We start from the raw sequence: 12778 nt of genomic DNA on the forward strand, positions 1-12778 counted from the left end.
CAGGAGCTCTGGCTGGTGGTCCCAGCTAAGCCCAGCCTTGCAGCCAGCCCCCACCAGCCAATGTCACCAGACATGTAAGTGAAGCCATCCTGGGATCTCTAGACCAACCCAGCACACCTACAGGATGATTACCATGGAGTGACCTCAGTTGGCGCCACATTCATCAAGAGAATCAACCAGCTGAGTCATGCAAATCCCAAATCCACACAATTGTAATATGATAAAGTATCTAACTTTGGGAGTTTATATTAGCCTGTTTTCATGCTGCTGATAAAGGCATACCTGAGACTGGGAAGAAAAAGAGATTTAATGGATTTATAGTTCCACGTGGCTGGGGAGGTCGCATAATCATGGTGGAAGGTGAGGAGGAGCAAGTCACATCTTACATGGATGACGGTAGGCAAACAGAGAGCTTGTGCAGGAGAACTCCTCTTTATAAAAACCATCAGATCTCATAAGACTTATTCACTATCATGAGAACAGCACAAGAAAGACCCACCCCCATGATTCAATTACCTCCCACTGGGTCCCTCTTATGACATGTGCGAATTGTGGGAATTACAATTCAAGATGAGATTTGAGTGGGGACACAGCTAAACCATATCATTCTGCCCCTGGACCCTCCCAAATCTCACGTCCTCACATTTCAAAACCAGTCATGCCTTCCCAACAGTCCCCCAAAGTCTTAACTCATTTCAGCATTAACTCAAAAGTCCACAGTCTAAAGTCTCATCTGAGAAAAGGCAAGTCCCTTCCACCTATAAGCCTGTAAAATCAAAAACAAATTAGTTACTTCCTAGATACAATGAGGGTACAGGCATTGGGTAAATACAGCCATTTCAAATGGGAGAAATTGGCCAAAACAAAGGGGCTACAGGCTCCATGCAAGTCTGAAATCCAGTGGGGCAGTCAAATCCTAAAGTTCCAAAATGATCTCCTTTGACTTCATGTCTCACATCCAGGTCATGCTGATGTAAGAGGTGAGTTCCCATGGTCTTGGGCAGCTCTGCCCCTGTGGCTTTGCAGGGTATAGCCTTCCTCCTGGCTGCTTTCATGGGCTGTTGTTGAGTGCCTGCAGCCTTTCCAGGAGTATGGTGCAAGCTGTTGGTAGATCTACCATTCTGGGGTCTGGAGGACCATGGCCCTCTTCTTACAGCTCTACTAGGCAGAGACCCAGTAGGGACTCTGTGTGGGGCTCTGACCCCACATTTCCCTTCTGCACTGCCCTAGCAGAGGTTCTCCATAAGAGCCCCGCCTCTTCAGCAAACTTCTACCTGGAGGCATTTCCACACATCCCCTGAAATCTAGGCAGAGGTTCCCAAACCTCAGTTCTTGACTTTTGTGCACCTACAGGCTCAACACCACATAGAAGCTGCCAAGGCTTGGGGCTTCCACCCACTGAAGCAACAGCCTGAGCTGTACCTTGGCCCTTTTAGTCATGGCTGGATCAGCTGGGACACAGGGCATCAAGTCCCTAGACTGCACACAGCAGAGGGACCCTGGCCTGGGCCTGGCCCACAAAACCATTTTTTCCTCTTAAACCTCTGGGCCTGTGATGAGAGGAGCTGCCACAAAGGTCTCTGATATGCTCTAGAGACATTTTCTCCATTTTCTTGGTGATTAACATTCAGGTCCTATTTGTTACTTATGCAAATAAATTTCTGCAGCCAACTTGAATTTCTCCTCAGAAAATGGGATTTTATTTTCTATTGCATTGTCAGGCTGTAAATTTTCCAAACTTTTATGCTCTGTTTCCCTTTTACAACTGAACGCCTTTAACAGCACCCAAGCACCTCTTGAATGCTTTGCTGCTTAGAAGTTTCTTCTGCCAGATACCCTAAATCATCTCTCTCAAGTTCAAAGTTCCACAAATCTCTATGGTAGGGTCAAAATGCCACCAGTCTCTTTGCTAAAACATAACAAGAATCACCTTTGCTCCAGTTCCCAACAAGTCCCTCATCTCCGTCTAAGACCACCTCAGCCTGGATTTATTGTCCATATCATTATTAGCATTTTGGTCAAAGCCATTCAACAAGTCTCTAGGAAGTTCCAAACTTTCCCATATTTTCCTGTCTTCTTCTGAGCCCTCCAAACTGTTCCAATCTCTGTCTGCTACCCAGTTCCAAAGTTGCTTCCATGTTTTCCGGTACCTTTTCAGCAGCGCCTCACTTCACCGGTACCAATTTACTATTTTAGTCCCTTTTCACACTACAGATAAAGAATATCTGAGACTGGGCAGTTTACAAAAGAAAGAGGTTTAATGGACTTACAGTTCCACATGGCTGGGGAGGCCTCATGATCATGGTGGAAGGCAAGGAGGAGCAACTCACATCTTACATGGATGGCGGCAGGCAAAGAGAGAGAGCTTGTGCAGGGGAACTCCTCTTTATAAAACCATCAGACCTTATAAGACTTATTCACTATCATGAGAACAGCACAAGAAAGACCCACCTCCATGATCCAATTACCTCTCAATGAGTCCCTCTCATGACAGGTGGGAATTGTGGGAGCTACAACTGAAGATGAGATTTGGGTGGGGAAAAAAGCCAAACCATATCGGGGTACTTTGTTGTCAAGCAATAGAGAGTCAGAATGGGAAGAAAAGGCAGTAAATAATGAGAGGCCTCATGCTGAGCAGTGATGAGGCTTGGTAGCATAGAAGTGTACAGGGCAGTCTGCTCCTTGCACCAGGGTCCCAGGAACTGGGCCCTTCTGCCACTCCTCTGGGCAAGAAAGAAAGTCCCCAGTGCAATTCATGCAGTCCAAGTCCCATGGTGGAGAGGCAGAGCAGTCTTTGAGAATAACCAGAGTAGGTACTGCAGAGCTGACAAGCAGCAGGAGATAATTGATCCTTTTATCTACTAGTGCCACAGCCCAGCAATGCCACATACCCTGTGGTATTGTCAATTTAGCCACCATTAAAATTGATGTAGAAATATTAATATGTTGTCAGGGTTAAAATAGTTTCAGATTAAAAATATGTTAAAATATAATTACTAAGCAAGAGATAGCAAAAGTGGCTCAATTGAATTAAAATTGATCAATATTTGATAAATACCCATTATATTCCAGGCATAGTACCAGCATCAGGGATAGAGATAAAGTAAGACACAGTCTTGTCTCTGGGGAAAGGCAAAGATTAAAGTTAAACAATAAACTTACACTCACCTTGTGCCACAGAACACTTCATGGACTTGGAGTTTCTGCAGCCTTCTTGATGATAATATGATAACCTGATGCTAATATAATATATATTTAAATTTTTAGTGTTTTTTTTTTTTCCAGGGTGAAATCTACTTATATATTATCCTTCTTCCAAAGCAACATTTTGAAGAATAATGGTTGCTATCAGCATTTTTTAGATAATTAAATTACTAGAACATCAGGAATTTTTTCCCTAAAATTTCTTCACAGAAAAAAATTATTGTCAAAATTCAATACCTCTGAATTAGTTGAGAGAAAAAAGACTATATTAGTAGAGCATAAGCTCTATTTTTTAAGTGTGTTAATTTAGATCCTACCTTGTTCCAAAAATAATTTGGGATGGCTTACACAAATGCGTACCACATGAAGAAAAAGAAAATTTGATATAGATATCAAGACAAAAGAAAATTAATAGGAAAGAAAAGGAAATAAAAGGCATCCACATCAGAATAGAAGTAAGCTATCCATATTTGCAGATAAAAAAAAAACCTAAGGAATGCACTAGAAAACTATTAGAACTAATAAATGAGCTCAACAAGGTTGCAGGATACAACATTAAAATACAAAAATTAATTGTATTTTGATACAGCAGTAATGAGTAAAAGAAAAACAAAATTTAAAAACCTTCAATTTGCAATAATAGCATCAAAAACAATAAAACACCAAAAAAATACTTAACAAAAGAAATGAAAAACTTACACTCTGAAAGCTATAAAACATTGTTGATTGAATTAAACAAGACCTAAAAAAATGGAAAGACATCTCATGTTCATGGATTGGAAGGCTTAATATTGCTAACTTGGTACCATGGATTGAATTGTGATCCCCCAAAAGATGTTAAAGTCAGTCTTAACCCCTAGTACCTGTGAAGGTAATCGTATTGGATATAGGATCTTTGCAGCTGATCAAGTGAAGATGAGGTCATTAAAGTGGGCCCTAATCCAGTAAAACTGGTGAAAGGGGAAACTCAGACACACAGACAGACATGCACGCAGGGAGAATACCATGCAAAGATGAAGGCAGAGATTGGGTTGATACATCTAAAAGCCAAGGAACACCAAATACTGCCAGTAAAGCATCAAAAGATAAAGGAGAACGGCATGGAACAGATTCTCCCTCACATTGCTCAATTGTACCAACACCTTGACTTGGCAATTCTAGGCTCCAGAACTTTAAATAAGAATAATATTTTAAATAATAATATTTTAAAAAGAATAATATTTTGTTGTTTAAGTCAACCAGTTTGTGATACTTCATTATGGCTACCCTTGCAAACTAATACACATAGTGATATTCCCAAAAATGACCTATTGATTCAAAATAATCACTATCAAAATCTCAGTTAGCTTCTCTGCAGAAATTGACAAACTGATCCTAAAATTCATATGGAAATGCCAGGGACCTCAAGTAGTTGAAACAATTTTGAAAAATAAGGACAAGACTGGAAGACTCATACTTCTTGATTTCAAAACTTACTACAAAGCTATAGCAATCAAGACAGGGTAATATGTCATAAGGACAGACATACAGATCAATTGAATAGAATTGAGACTCCAGAAATAAGCCCTCAAATTTATAGTCAACTGATTTTTTACAAACTTGCTAAGATAATTAAATGTAGAAAGAAGAGTATTTTCAACATATGGTGTTGAGATAGCTAGATATCCACATCCAAAAGAATAAAGTTAGACCCCTACCTCATGCCTTACGCAAATACCCCTAAAGTGGGAGAGCAAAATAAGCTTATCATCATCAAGATGCCAAGGCTGGTAAGAAGGGTATGCAGCCAGGCACAGTGGCTCATGTCTGTAATCCCAGCATTTTGGGAGATTGAGTTGAGCGAATCACAAGGTCAGGAGTTTGAGACCAGCTTGGCCAAAACTGGTGAAACCCCATCTCTACTAAAAATTAAAAAAAAAATTAGCTGGGCATAATGGTGGGTGTCTGTAATCCCACCTACTTGGGAGGCTGAGACATAAGAATTGCTTGAACCTGGGAGGCGGAGATTGCAGTGAGCCAAGATCGCACCACTGCACTCCAATCTGGGCAAGAGAGTGAGACTCTGTCTCAAAAACAAACAAACAAACAAAGAACAATAACAACAACAACAACAAAAAAAAACCCAGGGGATGCAAGGAATGAAAGAAGCAAGGCAAAGATGAAATCAAACCATTGATTAAAAAAAATAATTTGCAAAGTTTCAATTTACAGAAAAATTGCAAAGATAATACAGATGCCTTCCCACATGTCCCAGTATTAAAATCTTGTATTATTATTGTACATGTGTCAAAATTAATGAATGAATGTTGGTACATGTTAGGAACTAATGTTAATTCAGAATTCCTGAGTATTCCCCTCATGTCCTTTTTCTGTTTCAGGATCCCATCTAGATTCCACACCACATTTTGTCACCATGTCTCCTTGGGCTTCTCTTGGTTGTGACAGTTTCTTGGACTTTCCTTGTTTTGATGACCTTGACAGTGTTGGAGAATTCGCCAGATATTTTGTAGCATGTCCCTTGACTAGAACGTGTCTGCTATTTTTCTTATGATTAGACTGGGGTAATAGGTTTGGGGGCAGAGAATCACAGAGGTTAAGTTTCATTCACATCACATTCTATCAAGGGTACAGACTATCAGCATGACTTATCACCGTTGACGTTGACCTTAATCACCTAGCTGAGGTAGTGTCTGTCAGGTTTCTCCATTGTAAAGTGATTCTTTGCCCCCCTTTCTATATGTACTCTTTGGAAGGAAGTCACTATACGTGGCCAATATTTAAGAAGTGGGAGTCATGTTCCTCTTGGTTGAAGATGGCTACATTAAGTAGCTCCATGATTATTTGGAATTCTTCTGCATGAGATATTTGAATCATTCATTTAAAATCTGTTACAAACCAAAGCAGGGGGCAATGTGGATGGCATGGGGGAGAAATGTCTCCAAGCTTGGAACTGCTCTTCTACCCTTTAGGGAAATGAAGGGATGGTATAAATCTAGAAGGAAAAGAGGAAAGAGGAAAGAGAGCTCACAAGCTAGGGCGCATGCAGGTGGTAGCTGTGTCTTCCCCCCTGCTTGCTCACCAACACAGTGAAAGTTGGGCAGCCCACTGACATCACTGCCCCAGGCTATCTCAACTGTACCTCAGATCCCATTAACATGCCCCAGAATCTTGAAATAATATATTGGTGAGCCTCCTAAACAATAGTGGAAAAGTTTTCCTTCTTTTGTTCTGAGCAGACTATTTTGAAAAAGAGTCAAATGGTTACAAGACCACAGCAAAATCATCTGTTTCAAGAGTGTCTCTCCTCCTCCTTCCTCTCTCTGAATGAGTGGCCAGCGCTGAGCTGTGTGCCCAGACCTCCTGAAGGCAAGTCCTCAAGAACATGTTCCCCAGCGAATGCCCCAGCATCACCTGGTCAGGAGATATGGGGCCCTTGGGACTTGTGAACAGGTCTCAGCTCGGGGGAAAAACCACCAAGAATTTTTCCACTCTGGGAGGGAAGAAAGAACTCTTCTAGTTTGGGATCTTTAATGAAAGGCAAAAGCAGTTTGGGAAAAACAAGATCTGGCTATGAAATAAAAAGGTTATTTTTACTGCAGAGAGCAAGCCATCTAATAAAATGCTGCAATTGCCAAAGTTTGTTCGGCCCCTGGGGAACTTTATGGGCACTTAAGTGTCTGTCCTTTTGACTGTGGAGCCCATTTGTGGTGAATGTTTCACAAGTTCAGGGAGACTACAGCCAAGGTTGAGCAGTCCCTGCCAACTGAGTTGGTGTCCCCTGAGGATTGAAGTCTGTTTCCAGAAGGGGAGACTGAGGTTTCATTTGTTAAAGTCACATCACCATCCTTCCTCAGAGCTGTCCCGGACCCGGAGCTGCCGCCCACACACCGGCACGCAGGCCACAGGGGACCTTGCCTTCTGGGTCATTCTGTCCTTGAGCTCTCTGCAGATGCACTGAGAGGCGAGTTTCTTGCTGAGGTCACATGCCCTGTGCACACATCCTTTGAAACTGGACAGAAAATATTCTCTGATGATTGTCTGTAAATAGACAGATTTAGAGCTGAGATCCCTGCATTCCTGAATTCTGAATTGAGAAGTATCAGACAAGTGGGTCCGAGAGCCATGGCTCTCCTAGGAGACACGTGAAATCAGCATGCAGTTGGCACCTGTCACTCATGCTTGCTGCAGGCCTCCCTCCTTTACAGAGAGACAGGCAGAGTGGCGCCAAGGCAGATGTGGCTTTGCAGTCAGACAAGGCTGGATTGGAATCCCAGATCTATCACTGTAACCTCTCCGTCAATTTCTCTAACTGTAGGCAGAGATGACATGAAGTGGTATATGCAAAATGCCTGAAAAATAGCAGATTGCAAAAACCAAATAGTAAATCGGGAAGGATAGATTTCCTCTTTTGACACAGACCTCCTGCTCTTGATTCTTAAAAAGCTAACCTGTTCTCCATTTCTACTACTATTTTTTAAAGTGCACAATTCAACACAGTATTGAGATGGTTTTAAAAAATCCCAATTTTCCCACAAATCCAAACATCATAATTTACCACAGGTAGACCTTAAATTTTTTCACTTTTTAGAAAGTATTTGAGGCATTTTCATTTGTGAGAGAACCCTAAAGTCTTGCCTTCTAGTTTGTGGATATTTAGGTGTGCCTATGCTTTTATGTGCTGCGGATACATTAAGATCAGCCAATCTGAACAGCTGAAAAGCTTTTATTACTAAGGAGCTTAACAGCTCTGCAGATACATTCATTTCCTGTACAACTGCTCTGACCTATAGCTTGGAGTATGAAATCTAATTTTATTAGGAAAGTCAGGCACCAAGAAGGAAATATCCCACCCAAGGCTATTTTACTCTAATTAATCACTGAGTCCTCTCTCCCCCTCACACACTGTTATTATAAAGTTTAATATCTTGCTTTTGAATTTTCCAATATCCCCTGGGACCTTATTAGTCTTATTTCTGAAATACCGGATGTAGAGAAAAACTGCAACCTTCCATTGCGCCTGCTTCTCTTCACCACGAGGTGGCAATGTTGAACACCAGTCCTGCACAGCTCCACGGACATTCAGACTGCTTTGTTGAGATCTTCACTCTTTTGTATCTGTTGTTTCTGCAGTGGTGTCCCACATTTGGGGTCCAAAGTTGGCTCCCTTGGTTCATGTTCAGACATTATTCCCCCAAATGAGACCCTAAGTAGCTTTCAGCTTCAGCTATGATAGTTCTAGGGCCACCACCTCCATCAGCTATTAGGTTTTGAGCCCAAATCAGTGACCACCAACCTAGACACTTATGTGTTTTAGAGGCAAGTATTATGGACAGAATGTTTGTGTCCCTTCATATGTTGAACCTCTAATCCCTGTATTTGGACATGGGGACTTTCTGGATGTAATTTAGGTTAAATGAGGTCATAAGGGTAGGGTCCTAATGCTGTAGGATTGATGTCCTAATAAGAGATGCCAGAGAACTTGTGTGTGTGCTCTCTCTCTCTCCCCTATGTGTGGACACAGTGAGGAGGCAGCCGTCTGCAAGCCAGGAAGAGAGCCCTCACCAGAACCCAGCCATGGTGCCCTGACCTTGGGCTTCTCAGTTCCCACAGAACTGAGAGAAGGTAAATGTCTGTTGTTGAATCCACCCAGTCCATGGCATTTTGTTATAGCAGCCCAGGCAGACTGAGACAGTGAGTTTCTCTGTGCAGCACTTTATGTCCATCCCTCCCAACATACTTTGATAGGGTCACCCTGATCCTACCTGACAGATCCATCTGGGTAGAGAATTCTGGGGTACCCAGTACCCAGTTAGGATGGAGGAAATGGGATCCAGGTGGGCACATCCATTGGCCCTTGCTGCCTGGAAAGAGGCATGTCCAGAGGGGGACAGTCTCAGGCCCTCTAATGTGAGCAGCCTGGGGCAGGGATCCTTTTTGCCCAGGTTTGAAATCACAGCTCTGACATCCACTCACTGTGAGCCTTGGATAGGATATTTCCCTCTTGGTGCCTGACTTTCCTCACCTGGAAATGGGGATAATGATAGGACTAGCCTCCTAGGACTGTGGTGAGGATTAAATGTGTCAGTCCATGGAAAGCACAAAGAATAATGCCTGGCATGTGGCAGCAATTAATTTTTTAAAATAACACTCAGCCTCTCTTGAGTGCCCTCAAAACCATCTACTCACACAAAAGCAGTGGTGATCAGTGTGGACTTTACTCAGGTTTTAGGAAGTGGGCCAGAGGTCTGGGGTTGCATTGCATGCCCCACAACATACAGCCTAAAGGTGTCCTTTCTGAAAGTCCTGTCCCCATATTCTCCTTGACCATCTCCCAGCAGGCTGTCCCTCTGGTCTTTCCCTGCAGGCCCTCTAGGGTGCTCTTATTTCCCTGGCCACCATTTCCAAGGCAGTCCTCACTCTCCTTCCCTTCCCCATGGGGAAAGATACCTCCTCTTCCTTGTCTCCTTATTTCCCAGTCCCTGTGCCATTTTGTCATTTCTGTTTTTATGTGCACATGTTCTTACGATATTACCTTCCAGCCCAATCATTCTAACAAAATGATTTTTTCAATATTTTTAAAAAATATCTTCTCCCTCAGAGGACCCTGGTTGAGAACATCTTCATCCTTTTATGACAGAAGTGGAAGCAGGGCCATAGTGTGTCTATGAGGTGTTGCTGTGCTATTTCATTTCTGCCTCTGGTCTTGAGTTCTTTAGAGGCTGGGGTGGCACCTAGTGACACCAGGGCTGGGATCCCAGAGGTATAGATGATGTGCCTGTGTGGGACCAATGAGCAGGTGCTGCCTTGGGTTTCTGCTGGCTCCCGTGGCAAGGTCTGCAGGTTCTTCCCCTGTTCTCGTGGTGGGACAGCTCCCCGGGCCACCCCACACCCCAACCATGCTCTGAACTTCCTCCTGGGAATGGCATTTTTCTAGCACCTACTAGTCACTTCCATTTTTGTCTTCACCCTAGGGCTTCTGAAAAACTCTGCTCTATGTTTTTCCCTAGCAACACAGAACATTAAAAGCTTTGGCATTTAAAATTATTCCTTTCATGTTGTTTCACCTTAAAGAGAAATACAGCAAAGCTTTGACTCACAGGCCAAGACTAACTGGGGACACCCCCCGCCCCACCAAATGTTCATGATAGAGTCCTGATGTCTATCTCCTATGTAAAATAAAATACAAATGAAGAGTTTGTGCAAATGTATCCAAATCCAGAAGCAACCAAGAGACCATGCTTATATCAGCTTGGTCAGCTACTAGCTTAGATAAATGCCTAATTTTAAAGGTACACTCAATCATGACTTGTTCCAAAAACAAACTGAGACAGCTATAGAGTTGAGTTATAAATTCTTAAATAGAGAAATATGTAAGAGATATTTTAATTTAACAAACACCTATTGACACTTATTTTATGCCAGGAAATGTTTTAAGGTGTTAGGAATACCGACTACTCACTGGATCTTACTATCAACCTTATGAGGCAGGTACTACTACAACCCCATATTACAGATGAGAAAACTGGGGGACAGAAGAATGAAGTAACTCACTCAAGAACACACAGCTGGTAGGGGCTGCCAAGATTGTAAATCCAGGCAATGTGGCTCCAGGGCCCATGCTTTTAACACCTGTACTATGCTTCTGGAAGTTCAAGAAGCGTAAGAGGTCATCACTTTATCTACCTGTGTGTTAATTCAGTGGCCAAACTTGTGGTCACCAATGCTGTGCCAGGTCTGCAAGGGGTGCCAGCTGCACAGAGCGGAAGGCACCTGGGGCCTGTACTCAAGTGGTCTCATCCTATGCTCCTGACAATGGCAGAGTGAGGCGCCAGCATTCCAGCCCCGACCCCCCCCATCAGCCTCCGAAGTGTGACCTTTGGGCACATTTCATTTCTTAATCTCTAGTCTCTGTTTCTTCCACTGTAAAATGAAAATCAGAACACTGGCCCCATTGGGTGGTTTGGGGGTGAAATGAATGTTTGCAAAGCAGCGTGCACATTACTGATACGTGCTCAATCCATCTCCTTCAGAGAGTATTTTCCCATTCAAATTCTTGTTTCTATATCCATTCAGAGTCATTCCATAAACATGCTCTATTTCACTGGGGGTGTTGGCCAAAGAGGGGTAAACTAGAGCCTGGGAAGCTCCGAGGGTTGGCTCTGGGGCTGGCAGAATTGATTTTCCGGTGAGAAGCAGGGGTGAGAGCTGAGGTTTGGAGCCGGAGTTGGATTCCAATCCCAGCCCTGTGTCTTACCAGCTCTGAGATTTGGGGCTAACCATTTACCTCCTGGAGATTCCGTTTCTTTGTCTGTGATCTGTGATCACATGGGATGGCGTATTAAAGGTGAAAGTGCACGTGAGGTGCCTGGTCATCCCACTGCCAATGCTGCGTTGTGACCTCGTCTGGGGGACAGGCACGCCGGGAGCACCGAGAGGCAGGTGCTCACTCTGGGGAGGTCACTGCTGAACTGGAAGAAGAGCAAAGAACCCAGGGCAGGATGACGGCCAGGCTCAGCGGGGTGGGGGAGCCAGAAGCAGGGGTGCAGGCTACGTGCCCTCTGGCTTCAGCACCCCCACTGTGGTTCTGCTGGCAGAGGGTTTTTGGTGGTCCGCCCTTTCCCTGGTTCTCTTGTTGTTTCCATCAAACCAGCTGCCCCCTCCAACTGACCTCCTGCAAGGCAGGTGGCCTCCAGGGCCACCAGGGAGGGCGTGTTTACTTACACTGCCTCAGTCCTGTTTATAGCAGTGGCACTGAGGGGACAAACGCTGTGGTTGGGCTTGGGTGGCTGCCCCACAAAGACAGCTTTCAGGCTGCACTGGGCTGGAAAGTTAGGGACATGAGAATGATGCGATAGGAAGCAAGGTCAGGCCAGCGGCTGGCTCCCACTGAGTGAAACAGACAGGCAGTAATGACAACAGCAACCATTTTTAAAAGTCCTTACTACATCCCAGACTGAACTAAGGGCTTCGCATCCATCTCGGTTATTTATTCCGTAAGAGTTAGGAAACAGAGGCCGAGACACTTGCCCGTGGCTGCTCAGCTGCTTCGTGGGAGAGCTGGGGTTTTTCGGTCCTGATCTGTCTGAGATCAGAGGCTGGGCCATCTCCACTTTGATTATTTTGCCTCCCTGATTAAAATTAATACCAGTACTGTTTAAGGATTTTCTATAATCCTCAAAGCAGCCCATTTTACAGATGAGGATACTGAGGTTGAGAGAGGACTCATGACTTGTGTATCGTAGGAAGTGACAGAGCGAGGACACATCACTCAGCTCCCCCATCTTGTGAGGGAAGGAGCCTGGCTGTCAGGCCAAGAGGCTCTCTTGGTAGAGAGAGAATCTTGCTGGTTCCTCTGCTGGCATGACAACATGGAGTGTACCGCTCAGTGCACGTGAGGACAGAAGGCTGCGCCTTCGCCCCTGCCATAGGCTCAGCCTCACTCTTCGCATCAATGATAACTGCCATTGTTGGTTGGGTGGTGACTCTGGGCTGTGCATGTGAGTGACATCATCTCGCTAATTCCCACAGCAGCCCCATGAAGCAGGTACACCATCTCCCTCATTTTACAGATGAG

Source organism: Trachypithecus francoisi, unplaced genomic scaffold (assembly GCF_009764315.1).
Source record: "Trachypithecus francoisi isolate TF-2019V2 unplaced genomic scaffold, Tfra_2.0 Lachesis_group2, whole genome shotgun sequence".
Lineage (NCBI taxonomy): Eukaryota > Metazoa > Chordata > Mammalia > Primates > Cercopithecidae > Trachypithecus > Trachypithecus francoisi.